Source organism: Nomascus leucogenys, chromosome 13, assembly GCF_006542625.1.
Source record: "Nomascus leucogenys isolate Asia chromosome 13, Asia_NLE_v1, whole genome shotgun sequence".
NCBI classification, from domain to species: Eukaryota; Metazoa; Chordata; class Mammalia; order Primates; family Hylobatidae; genus Nomascus; species Nomascus leucogenys.
The window spans coordinates 27611099-27624223 of NC_044393.1; the positions used below are offsets into that span (position 1 = coordinate 27611099).

At 49.9% G+C, this 13125-nt stretch overlaps 1 protein-coding gene across 6 annotated transcripts in view; it reads right to left on the reverse strand.

Moving 5' to 3' along the window:
• DLGAP4 (DLG associated protein 4) overlaps positions 1-13125 on the reverse strand; it is a 227604-nt gene that overhangs the window by 100786 nt on the left and 113693 nt on the right. The gene's annotated exons all lie outside the window — the stretch shown is intronic.

Consider the following 13125-nt stretch of genomic DNA (forward strand, 5'->3'; position numbering starts at 1 on the left):
GACAGAAAGCGGTCAGCTGGTCAGCTGGATTGTGGGGGAGGGGTGCCGGGAAAGTCAGATCCAGATCGCAAGGCTGGGAGGATCTCTGAAGCCAGTCCTCAATGTTGTGGGCCTGAGGACAGGAGTACACACCGAGGCCCACGTACTCTGTGTATAAATAAAAGTTACAACGAGGCCCATGTACTCTGTGTATAAATAAAAGTTACAACTCAAGCTACCGACTATCAGACAAACACAACATCTTCCATTCTTCTAGCTTGAGGACAGTATCTTTAAAACAACCTGGAAAACCAGGCTCAGACTCAGAGTTCTAGGTCTCCTCTGAATTCCATGATGGAATATGGGTGGGGGGCTGCCCATCCTCCACTCTCTTTCCCTTTCTGACTCTGTCCCTCACCCCGAGGGGCCACATAGATGCAAATACCCCAGCCCACATCTCCTAGCTCTGTCCACAGGCCCCCAAACAGTCATCCCGGAACCCCAGGATGGTCCCTGTGGCAGGGTCCACCTCCCACGGGAGGACCTTGTGCTGGGCCTGGAGGCAGGCGTGGGTCATTTGGGCAGGGAATCCCAGGGTACTCAGTATCCAGGGTGGTCTATGGGCGAATGCAGCCTGCTGGTGGGCATGTCCCTAGGGCTCCTGAACTCTCCTTGCCTTATGGGGAAAAACATGGACTTTTAGAGGGCCAGAGAGATCTTTTTTTTTTTTTTAGAGACAGAGTCTCACTCTGTTACCCAGGCTGGAGTGCAGTGGTGCGATCTTGGATCACTGCAACCTCCATCTCCCAGGTTCAAGTGATTCGCCTGCCTCAGCCTGCCAAGTAGCTGGGATTACAGGTGCGTGCCACCACACAAGGCTAATTTTTGTATTTTTAGTAGAGTCAGGGTTTCACCATGTTGGCCAGACTGGTCTCAAACATCTGACCTCAAGTGATCTGCCCGCCTTGGCCTCCCAAAGTGCTGAGATTACAGGCGTGAGCCACCATGCCTGGCCTTTTTTTTTTTGCAACAAGGTCACAGACAGCTCACTGTAGCCTTGGCCTCCTGGGATCAAGCGATCCTCCAGCCTTGGTCTCCCGAAGTGCTGGGATTATAGCTGTGGGCCAATGTGCCTGGCTAGAGAGGGCTTCCAAAAAGCAGGACCCAGGGCAAGGGCCCATCTCATCCAGGTCTGAGGGCAGTACCGTCCAACTCTTTAACAGAGGAATTCATATGTCAAATGTAAGCCCTCTGCAAAAACCTGCTCTGCCCTTCACCAAATATCTACCAAGTGTGACTGCTGGGCAGGTGCTGAGGGCTTCAGACACCAAAGAGGCCAACAAGCCCATAGGCCCATCATTTCCAATTGAGATGAAGCAAAGATGGCCTGGAATAGAGCTCTCAGAGTCGATAACAGGGGCACATCCTCAGGACAAGGCAAGGGCTTACAAGAGGGTGGCATTTAGGTGCAGTTGCTGTGCCTCAGTTTCCCCGGCTGTAAAATGGGACCATCGTGGAAATACCAGTCCAAAACTTAGGTAAGTCCCTTCCCTTTTCTGGGCCTGGGCCTCAATCTTCCTGTCTGCCATGGAGCAGAGAGGTTGGCGAGGTTTCTAAGCCCCTGGCCCCCACCGGCCCTGTTCGTGGGAGTCCCAAGACTTGGTCTGGCCTGAGCCTGGTGTGCTGAGGATTGGCAAAGAGTCAGTGTGGCTGGAGCAGAGCAAGTGAGGACAAGAGTTGTGGAGGGAGAGCTCTCGGAGGGGCTGGGTCAGGTCACAGCACAAAGGCTCTGGCTGACATCAAGCATGGAGGGCAGAATAATGGCCCCCAAATATGCCCATGACCTTGTCAACAGGAACTTGGCAGGTGTGGTTATTTTGCAAATGTGATTAAGGATCTTGAGATGGGGGGACTATCATGAATTATCTGGATGGGCTCAAGCTAATCACACAGTCCCTATAAGAAACAGGCATGGGCTGGGCATGGTGGCTCACACCTGTAATCCCAGCACTTTTGGAGGCCAAGGCAGGTGGATCACTTGAGATCAGGAGTTTGAGACCACCCAGGCCAACACAGTGAAACCCTATCTCTACCAAAAAAACAAAAAATTAGCTGGGTGTGTGCTTGTAATGCCAGCTACTTGGGAGGCTGAGGCTGCTGGAGAATCACTTGAACCCAGGAGGCAGAGTTTGCAGTGAGCTGAGATCGTGCCACTGCACTCCAGCCTGGGTGACAGAATAAGACTCTGTCTCAAAAAAAAAAAAAAAAAGAAAGAAAAAAAGAAACAGGAATGGGCCAGGCATGGTGGCTCACACCTGTAATCCCAGCACTTTTGGAAGCCAAGGCGGGGCAGATCACTTGAGGTCAGGAGTTTGAGACCAGCCTGGCCAACATAGTGAAACCCCATCTCTACTAAAAATACAAAAATTACTGGGTGTGATGGCGTGCGCCTGTAATCCCAGCTACTTGGGAGGCTGAGGCAGGAAAATCACTTGAACCTGGAGGTAGAGGTTGCAGTGAGCCAAGATTGTGCCATTGCACTCCAGCCTGGGCAACAGAGTGAGACTCTGTCTCAAAAATAAATACATAAGTAAATAAATAAACAGGCAGGAAGGTCAGAGTCAGAGGAGATGTGCCAACAGAAGCAGAGATCAGAGTGATGTGGAGACATGAGCCAAGGAATGCAGGCAGCCTTCAGAAGCTGGCAGAGGTGGCTGGGCATGGTGGCTTACGCCTGTAATCCCAGCACTTTGGGAGGCCAAGGCAGGAGGATTGCTTGAGGCCAGGAGTTTGAGACCAGCCTGGGCAACAAAGTGGGACTGTGTCTCAAAAAAAGAGATCGATTCTCCCCTAGAGCCTCCAGAGAGAATGTAGCTCTGCAATCCGTTTTAGACTCTGACCTCTAGAACATCCTATGAGACAAAGTGCGCCAGTCTGGGAACCAGACAGCACAAAGCTACATGGAACCAGGCCTGGAACCCGGGTCTTCTTGACTCTTAACGCAGGCCCCACCCAGCCCACTGGCCCTGCTGAACTGGATGATGTGCAAAGAAAGGGGACAGTGTTGGGGCTGATCCACCAGCTGAGGGGCAGAGGGTGGGGAGGATGCGACAGTACCAGGTGAGGCCTCAGCAAAGAGTGGATGTCCATCTGGCCCAGCGTGGCCCAGCCTCTACCAACTTCTCCAACCTTGTTCCCATTTCTTGCTGTCCACCTGCCAGCCAAGTTCACACCCTTCAGGATTTCTTCATAGCTCTCACTGCTCTGGGAAACTCTCATGTGTTTACTTGTTTGCTAGTTTCTTGTCCATCTTCCCCTAGATCTGTGCTGTCCAATATGGTAGCCACTGGGCCACAGAGCACTTGACATGCAGCTAGTGAGACTGGGAAACTGAATTTTTAATTTTTTAAAAAGTTTAATTAATTTAATTTAAATAGCACATGTGGCAAGTGGCTACCAGGTTGACAGTATAGTCCTAGAGGCTTAACCCTCCTCTTGGAAGGTGCCTCCCTCCCTCACCCCTGCTAAAGCTGGGTTCAGCACACTTTCTTATTCTAACACCTTTTCCACATTTTTGAGTTGGACGTTTAGTTCGTTTGTTTTCTGATCTCCTTATACTCTAATAAATGTGTCACAGAAAAGCTATGTATTTTCCCCTAAGTATCTATTAGCTGCATATCATGGATTGTATTTTTCCAGGTTTTTTTTCCCTTTTTTATTTTTATTTTTTGACATGGAGTCTCGCTCTTGTCACCCAGGCTGGAGTGCAATGGGGTGGTCCCAGCTCACTGCAACCTCTGCCTCCTGGGTTCCAGCGATTCTCGTGCCTCAGCCTCCCTAGTAGCTGGGATTACAGGCATGCACCACCACGCCTAGCTAATTTTTGTATTTTTAGTAGAGACAAGTTTTCACCATGTTGACCAGGCTGGTCTTGAACTCCTGACCTCCTGTGATCCACCCACCTTGGCCTCCCAAAATGCTGGGATTACAGGCCTGAGCCACCGTGCCCAGCCTTTTTTCCTTTTTTAAAAAAAACTGAGGAGAAATTAATGTAACATAAAATTAGTCATTTTAAAGTGTACAATTTAGTGACATTTAGTAAATTCACAATGCTGTGTAATCACTATCTCCATCTAGTTCTGAAATATTTCCTTCCTTCCTTCCTTCCTTCCTTCCTTCCTTCCCTCCTTCCCTCCTTCCTTCTTTCCTTCCTCCCTCCCTCCCTCCCTCCCTCCTTCCCTCCCTCCCTCCCTCTTCTTTCTTTTGATGGACTCTCACTCTGTCACCCAGGTTGGAGTGCAATGGCGTGGTCTCAGCTCACTGCAACCTCTGCCTCCTGGGTTCAACCGATTCTTCCGCCTCAACCTCCCGAGCAGCTGGGACTACAGGCACATGCCACCACATCCGGCTAATTTTTGTATTTTTTAGTACAGATGGGGTTTCAGTATGTTGGCCAGGCTGGTCTCTAACTCCTGACTTCATGATCTGACTGCCTCAGCCTCCCAAAGTGTTGAGATTACAGGCATGAGCCATTGCATCCAGCCTCTTTCTTTCTTTTGAGACAGGGTCTCGCTCTGTTGCCCAGGCTGGAGTGTAGTGGTGTGATCATGGCTCACTGCAGCTTTGACCTCCTGGGCTCAAATGTCTTCCCACTTCAGCTTCTTGAGTAGCTGAGACTATAGGTACATGCCCGGCTAATTAGAAAAAACATTTTTTTTTTTTTTTGGTACAGACAGGAGTCTCACTATGTTGCCCAGGCTGGTCTGGAACTCCTCGGCTCAAGCAATGCTCCTGCCTCAGCCTCCCACAGTATTGGGATTACAGGCATGAGCCACCACGCCCAGCCCTGAAACATTTTCATAACCCCAAAAGCAAACCGCATCCCCAATAAACAGTCATTCCCTATTTTCCCCTTTTCACAGCTTCTGACAACCGCAGTCCATAGATACTTTCTGTATCTATGAATTTCCCTATTTCCCGTAGGTTTTACTTTTATTGTAGTAAAATACATGTAACATAAAATTTGCCATTTTAACATCTTTAAGAGTGCAATTCAGTGGCATTATGGACACTCACAATGTTGTGTAACCACCACTATGATCTATTTCCAAAACCATTCCATCACCCCAAACAGAACTCCGCACCCATTAAGCAAAAACTTCTTTTCTCCTCCTTCTCCTAGCCCCTGGTAATTTCTTTTATTTTCTTTTATTCATTTTTTTGTTTTTTGAGACAGAGTCTCAGAGTCTCGCTCTGTCACCCAGGCTGGAGTGCGGTGGTGCGATCTTGGCTCACTGCAACCTCTGCCTCCTGGGTTCAAGCGATTCTCGTGCCTCAGCCTCCCAAGTAGCTGGGATTAGAGGCGCATGCCACCATGCCCAGCTAATTTTTGTATTTTTAGTAGAGAATGGGTCTCACCATGTTGGCCAGGCTGGTCTTGAACTCTTGACTTCAAGTGAAATGCTTGCCTTGGCCTCCCAAAGTGCTGGGATTACAGACATGAGCCCTATGCCTGGCGGCCCCTAGTAATATTTAACCTACTTTCTGTCTCTCTGAATTTGCCTATGCTAAATATTCCCAATATGTGGAATCATATAACATTTGTTATTTTGTGTCTGACCTATTTCACTTGGCATAATGTTTGTTTTCTAAGTTCACCCATGTTGTAGCATGTGTCAGAACTTCATTCCATTTTATGGCTGCATCATATTCCATCGTGCATATATAGTACATTTTGTTTAATCCATTCATCTTTGGATGGACACTTGGGTTGTTTCTACCTTTTGGCTATTGTGAATAATATTGCTACAAACAATGGTGTCCAAGTATCTGTTTGAGTCTCTGTTTTCAATTCTTTTGGGTTAATATCCAAGTGGAATTGCTGGATCATATAGTAATTCTATGTTTAACTTTTGTTTTGTTTTGTTTTTGTTTTTGTTTTTGGTTTTGAGATGGAGTCTTGCTCTTGTCGCCCAGGCTGGAGTGCAATGGCACGATCTTGGCTCACTGCAATCTCCCCCTCCTGGGTTCAAGTGATTCTCCTGCCTCAGCAACCCGAGTAGCTGGGATTACAGGTGCCCGCCACTGTACCTGGCTATGTTTTGTATTTTTAGTAGAGACGGGGTTTCACCATTTGGCCAGGCTGTTCTTGAACTCTTGACCTCGTGATCCACCCACCTCGGCCTCCCAAAGTGCTGGGATTACAGGTGTGAGCCACCACATCCAGCCTCTATGTTTAACTTTTTGCGGAACCACCAAACTGTTTTCCATAGCAGCTGCACCATATGACGTTCCCACCAGCAATATACAGGGGTTCCAATTTTCCCAGATCTTGCCAGAACCTATTTCCTTTTTAAAAAAATTATAGTCATCCTAGTAGGTGTGAACTGGTATCTCATTGTGGCTTTGATTTGCATTTTCCTGATGACTAATGATGTTGAGCATCTTTTCATGTGCTTATTGGCTATTTGTATATCTTCTTGGGAGAAATGTCTATTTAAGTCCTTTGCCCATTTTATAATTGGGTTGTTTGTCATTTTTGTTGTTGAGCTCTAGGAATTCTTTATATATATTCTAGATATTGAACCCTTAGCAGATACATGGTTTGTAAATATTTTCTCCCATTCTGTCCCTGTGGGGTTTTGGTAGTATTTTTCTCCTCCTCCAGGACTGACCACTTACTTACTCTTTCCTTCCTCATTAGCACTGATGGCTTCCCTTCCCCCCAGCATCCCCTGGCCTGTGAGCACCATAAAGAAAAGGAGTGTAAGGCCGGGCATGGTGGCTCACGCCTGGATTACTTGAGGTCAAGAATTTGAGACCACCCTGCCCAATATGGCGAAACCCCATCTCTACTAAAAATACAACAATTAGCCAGACGTGGTGGCTTGCGCCTGTAATCCCAGTCACTTGGGAGGCAGACGCAGGAGAATCACTTCAATCTGGGAGGCAGAGGTTGCAGTGAGCTGAGATTGTGCCACTGCACTCCAGCCTGAGTGACAGAGCAAGACTCTGTCTCAAAACAAACAAACAAACAAAAAAACAGGAGTCCATGTGCCTGTAACTTTCCTGAGAGCAGGGGCTGGTTCTCATCTGGGGGCAGAGGAATGAGAACGGCTCTGGAGATGGATGTGCAGCGGATGCCGTGATGGCCACCCAGGACCCCCCTGCACTGAGGCACTCACGACCCCAGCTGCCAAGAGCATTGGCTGCTGACAATTCACAGCCAAGTTCCCACTAGGAGCTGCTCTCAGCCAAAGGGAGATGCCTCACCCAAGATGCCAGACTTGGATCTCTAACTGCCTCCTTGACATCTTGCCCTGGAAGTCTGACAGGTCCAAGATACAGCACTCATTCTCCCACCCACCCTGACCTGCTCCACCTGCAGTCTGTCCTTACGCTCCTTCCCAGGGGCACCCTGCATCCAATAACTGGTCAATGTTTGGGTACCAAGGTGTGGCTCCCTTGCCCCAATTCAGAACAACCCTAAAGGGTCATCCCAGTTCCAGAGCTCCCCATGGGATTCGCTGAGGCCTCTGTTGTGCTGTATTGAGGTTCAACTCTTCCCTCTGCCCAATCCTGTCCCCTTCACCTGTCACAGATGTTCCGAACTGATTTCCCAGGAAACTTCTGCATGCAAACCTGAGTCTGTTTCCTGGGGAAGTTGACCTGAGATAGGACGGAACTGGATTCTACTCCTTCCCCTCCTCACTGCAGGACACTTGGTAATTCAGTCATTCCTCCTGAGCCTGTTTCCTCTTCTATAACATGGGGATAATGATCCTTTTTTGTTTGTTTGTTTGTTTTTTTTTTGAGACAGAGTCTCATTCTGTCGCTCAGGCTGGAGTGCAGCGGCATGATCTCGGCTCACTGCAACCTCCACTTCCCGGGTTCAAGCAATTCTCCCTGCCTCAGCCTCCCATCTGGGACTGCAGGCATGCGCCACCATGCCTGGCTAATTTTGTATTTTTAGTAGAGACAGTTTCCCCATGTTGGCCAGGCTGGTCTCGAACTCCTGACCTCAGATGATCCACCCGCCTCGGCCTCCCAAAGTGCTGGGATTACTGGCCATGGTCCTTTTAAAAATTATAATAAGGTTGAACTATGATGTCATATAGAAAGCCTCTGGCATTTCGATGCCCAATCAGTATCAGTCACACTCTGTTCCCCTCCTCACCTCACTGTACTGTGCTTCTTGGGGACAGGCCAAAGCTTCCAGGTGAGGAATGCTGCACAGCATGGTGGAAACTGCATGTAGTTGGACCTGTACTCAAATACTGTCTTTTTTTTTTTTTTTTTTTTTTGAGACAGAGTCTTGCTCTGTTACCCAGGCTGGAGTTCAGTGGTGTGATCTTGGCTCACTGCAACCTCTGCCCCTCGAGTTCAAGGAATTCTCCTGCCTCAGCCTCCTGAATAGCTGGGATTACAGGTGCCTGCCACCACACCTGGCTAATTTTTGTACTTTTGGTAGAGACAGGGTTTCACCGTTGGCCAGGTCTCGAACTCCTGACCTCAAGTGATCCGCCCGCCTCGGCCTCCCAAAATGCTGGGATTACAGGCATGAGCCACTGCGCCTGGCCTCTTGGATTTAAATTCTAAACCTGCTATTTATTTGCTGTGACCTCGAACTGGTCCTTTCCCCCTTCTGTGCCTCAGTTTCCTCCTCTAGGCAATGGGGGGCTTGAATGAGGACCGTCTGAGCATCTGGTCACCCTGACTCCTCTGAGCGCCCTTGGTCAGGGTTCCTGGCCCAGTGGGTGCCAGGCCCTCAGCCACCCAACAGCTAGGGTGGCAGGATCCTCACCTTGGGGAGGTCTTAAAATAGGCAGGCCTTGCCCTTGCAGGGGGAAGCAGCTGGCTGCTTCAAGCTGCCTTTTTCGATGAGCTACACTTAGGCCCACCCGGGTGCCCATAATTACTGCTCATTAATATAGCCTCATTGCCCTCATGGAAACGTGGAGGGCCCAGCAAAGCTGCTGCCTCCCTCGGAAGCTCTCTGCTCCATGGTGCCTCTGTGTCTGCAGCTGCCACCCCCACATGCCAGAGTGAGACCTCCCTGCCCTACCTCATCTCATCGTGGTGCCAGAGTGGGCCTGTGAGCATGGGAGAGCTAATTAGGGACAAAGCCAGGAACAGAACCTAGCATGGCTCTTCCTGACACAAAACTCACCTGACTGCATCATTCCCTTAAGCCAGAACCTTCTGTGAATCTTTCTTCCCACCTCAGTCCAAACTGCTTGGTGTGGCAATCAAGACCCTCACTGATCTAACCATAAACTCTTTTCAGACATTACCAATCCCATTTCCTTTCTTGACGGCCCTTCCCTTTAACCAGCCTGGATCCCTTACAATTCCCCACTCATATCTTGCATATTTGTTACTACCAGAAAGCCTACTTCCGTCTAAGGTTGCATTAACAGCGGTAGAGAGTCTAAGTGAAGGGAGGGGTAGTCCTGCTCAATGCTGAGTTAGATGATGAAGGCTTAGAAATGAAGTGAGGTGGAATGGCCGAACATTCTGGGGGTGTACATAGCAGTCCATGGAGGACACATTCTCTGCCTTAGACCTCTGAAGGGATGATGTGTGGAAGGGGAAGGATGGATTCTGTGGGGGCCTCCAGGGCCTTGCTGCTGCCTGGGGTGGGGTGAAGGTAGAGAGTTGCTGGCTGTGTTGTGCCATGGCTGTGTCTTTGGGCACCCTTCCCGTGCTCAACCCACATCTCTCATACCTGCTCCGGCTCTTGCTGGCTTCTCTTCTCTGACGTCTAAATGCTAGAGGACCCGGGTGCTCTCCGCCTTGCTCTAACGCACCCTCTCCCCTGCTGATCTCATCCTGACGCGTGGCTTTAAACACCACCTATCTGACAACTCCTGAATTTACATCTTCCGCCCAATCTCTCTCTCAGACGCCAGACTCGTATCTCTAACTGCCTCCTTGACATCTTGCCCTGGATGTCTGACAGGTCCAAGATAGAACACTGGATCTCTCACCCACCCCAACCTGCTCCGCCCACAGTCTGCCCCAATTCTACTCATGACAACATCATCCTCCTGCTTGTTCAGGTCAGAAACCGGGAAGTATCCTTGACTCCTCTTTTGCTACCCCAGCATCCCATTCAGCAGCACAAACTTTAAAAACAAGTCTCCCTTCCATGTCTCCCCGGAGTTCCTCCACTTTCCACCTCCATAGCCCTGCCCCAGGCCGAGTCCCCACTGTCTCTCACTCAGATGACTGCTGTTCAGATCCTTTCAAAGACTCCCATGGCCCTTGGACTAAAACCTATTCTTTTTTTATTTTTTTTATTTTTTTGAGACAGTCTCACTCTGTCGCCCAGACCAGAGTACAGTTGTGCTATCTTGGCTCACTGCAACCTCTGCTTCCCGGGTTCAAGCGATTCTCCTGCCTCAGCCTCCCAAATAACTGGGATTAAAGGCACACATCACCACGCCCAGCCAATTTTTTTGTATTCTTAGCAGACACGGGGGTTCACCATGTTGGCCAGGCTGATCTCGAGCTTCTGACTTCAAGTGATCTCCCTGCCTCGGCCTCCCAAAGTGCTGGGATTACAGGTGTGAGCCACCGCACCCGGCCCCTAGTCTTCTTTATTAGTATTATTTTTTGAAATAGGGTCTTGCTATGTTTTTTGCCTAGGCTGGAGTGCAGTGGCATGTTCATAGCCCACTGCAGCCTTGACATCCTGGGCTCAAGAGATTCTCCGGTCTCAGCTTCCTGGGTAGCTGGGACTATAGCTGTGCACCACCAGGCATGGCTACTAATTTTTTTTTTTTTTCTTGAGATAGAGTTTTCGCTCTTGTTGCCCAAGCTGGAGTGCAATGGCACAATCTTGGCTCACTGCAACCCCCGCCTCCCAGGTTCAAGTGATTCTCCCGCCTCAGCCTCCAGGCCACACCACCACGCCTGGCTAATTTTGTATTTTTAGTAGAGACCAGGTTTCTCCATGTTGGTTTGGCTGATCTTGAACTCCTGACCTCAGGTGATCCGCCCGCCTCGGCCTCCCAAAGTGCTAGGATTACAGGTGTGAGCCACCGCACCCAGCCTAATTTTTGTATTTTTTGTAGAGACAAGGTTTCCCCATGTTGCCCAGGCCAGTCCTGAACTCCTGGGTTCAGGTGAGCCGCCCACCTTGGCCTCTCAAAGTGCTGGGATTACAGGTGTGGGTCACTGCGCCTGGCCTAAAAACCAGTCTTCTTCTGGTTTTCCTGACCTCATTTCCTGCCCCTCTTCCCTTGGGTCTTCATTCTGTCCTTGGGACATGGATGGTTTGCTCCTGCTTTTGCCCTGCCTGATTCAGCTGCCTGGAGTGCTCTTCCCTCCTGTGTCCACACAATGCCCCCTCACTTCATTCAGGACTTGGCTCACAGGCTACATCCACTGAGAGGCGATCCCTGACCACACTGTCCAAAGCAGCTCTTTGTCTGCCAGCCTCTCTCTGCTCTCAGATGTATGCCCGAAGCAGCCTGGGACAGCAAGGACAGACTGTGTCTCTGCCACTACTGTGTCACCAGCATCCAGCACAGGGCTTGGATATAGTAGGTGTTCATGAAGACTGTGTTGAATGAAAGAGTGGTAGAAGGCCTTGGAGACGCCAAGAAATGATGCAGAAAGTGAGGCAGCTACAGGGTAGTAAGTTTTCCACTCAAGCCAATCAGGCTAGTGGGGAGAGCTGTGTGTGATCCTTTATTGAGTGCTTATTGTATACCAGGTGCTTCACATATGTGAGCTCATTTAATCCTCACTACAACTCCTCCTGCTCGGAATGCTGCATCCACCATGGCAGCCGGCCTCCAAGATACACCCCGGTGGTCCCCACCTCCTGGAGTCCCATCCTTGTGTACACCCCTCTCCCTCAACATGTGCAGGGTTGACTGGTGTCACCAATAGGATATTGTGGAGATGACCGAGTGTGACCTCTGAGGCTAGGTCAGGAAAGACACTGCAGCTTCTGCTTTGCTCCCTTGGAGAAGTTAGCCGCCATGTTGTGAGGACACTCAAGTAGTCCTAAGGAGAGGGCCATGTGGAAGGAACTGAGGCCTCCTGCCAACAGCCAGCACTAACTTGCCAACCCTGTGGGGGAACCACCTTAGAAGGGGATCCTGCAGCCCCAGTTAGGACTTCAGATGGCAGCAGCCCCAGCTGACAACTTGACTGCATCTCATGAAAGACCCTGAGCCATTACCTGATTCCTGACCCCTAGAAGCTCTGTGAGATGATACCTATTTATTGCTGGAAACCATGGCCAAGTTTTGGGGTGATTTACTATGCAGAAATAGGTCACTGAGGGCCAAGTACAGTGGCTCACATCTATAATCCCAGCACTTTGGGCTGAGCAGGAAGATCACTTGAGGCCAGGGGTTCAAAACCAGCCTGGGCAACATAACGAGAACCCCATCTCTACAAAAAATAAAGAATGAGAAAATTAGCTGGGTGTGGTGGTACGCAGCTGTAGTCCCAGCTATTCAGGAGGCTGAGGTGAGTCTGGGAGGTCGAGACTACAGTGAGCCATGATTTTGCCACTGCACTCCAGTCTAGGTGACAAGAGTGAGACCCTATCTCAAAAAAAAAAAAAAAGAAAGAAATAGGTCACGAATTCACCCATGTTAGAGGAGAAGCAGCAGCTCAATGGCTGAAGTCACCTCTCTAGGCCTCACATCCAGGAGGGGGTGGCGCTGGGTGTGAATCTGAGGCTGATCCTTGAGCCCACATCCCATGGCCCTGCCCACCAGGCTGAGTTGAGATTCCGGGATTCTTTCCATCTAAGACAGCTCCGTAATCCTGATGCATTCAAGGTCTGAATTGTTTCCAGCCTAAGTCCGTGTCCATAGCAACTGTCTGAAAAGCATGACATTCAATCAACTAGTTGTTTGGTCAACAAGATAGCAGGCCATGGCTGCTGGGGACGTGTGACCGACACTGCTCCCACATCGGGTCCCTCCTCCATTTGAAGACAACCATGAGAAGTGAATTCCCAGGCCCATCCTGATAGTGAACTCTTAACACAGGGCCCAGGATGTGGATGCCACAGCTCCTCAGGGGCTGGGGGCTCGGTAGGTACAGGGCTGCTTACTTGGCCTCTCTGTGACCCCACCCCCACTGAAACCTGCCTGGCTTCAGCAGAGACTCTGTGGG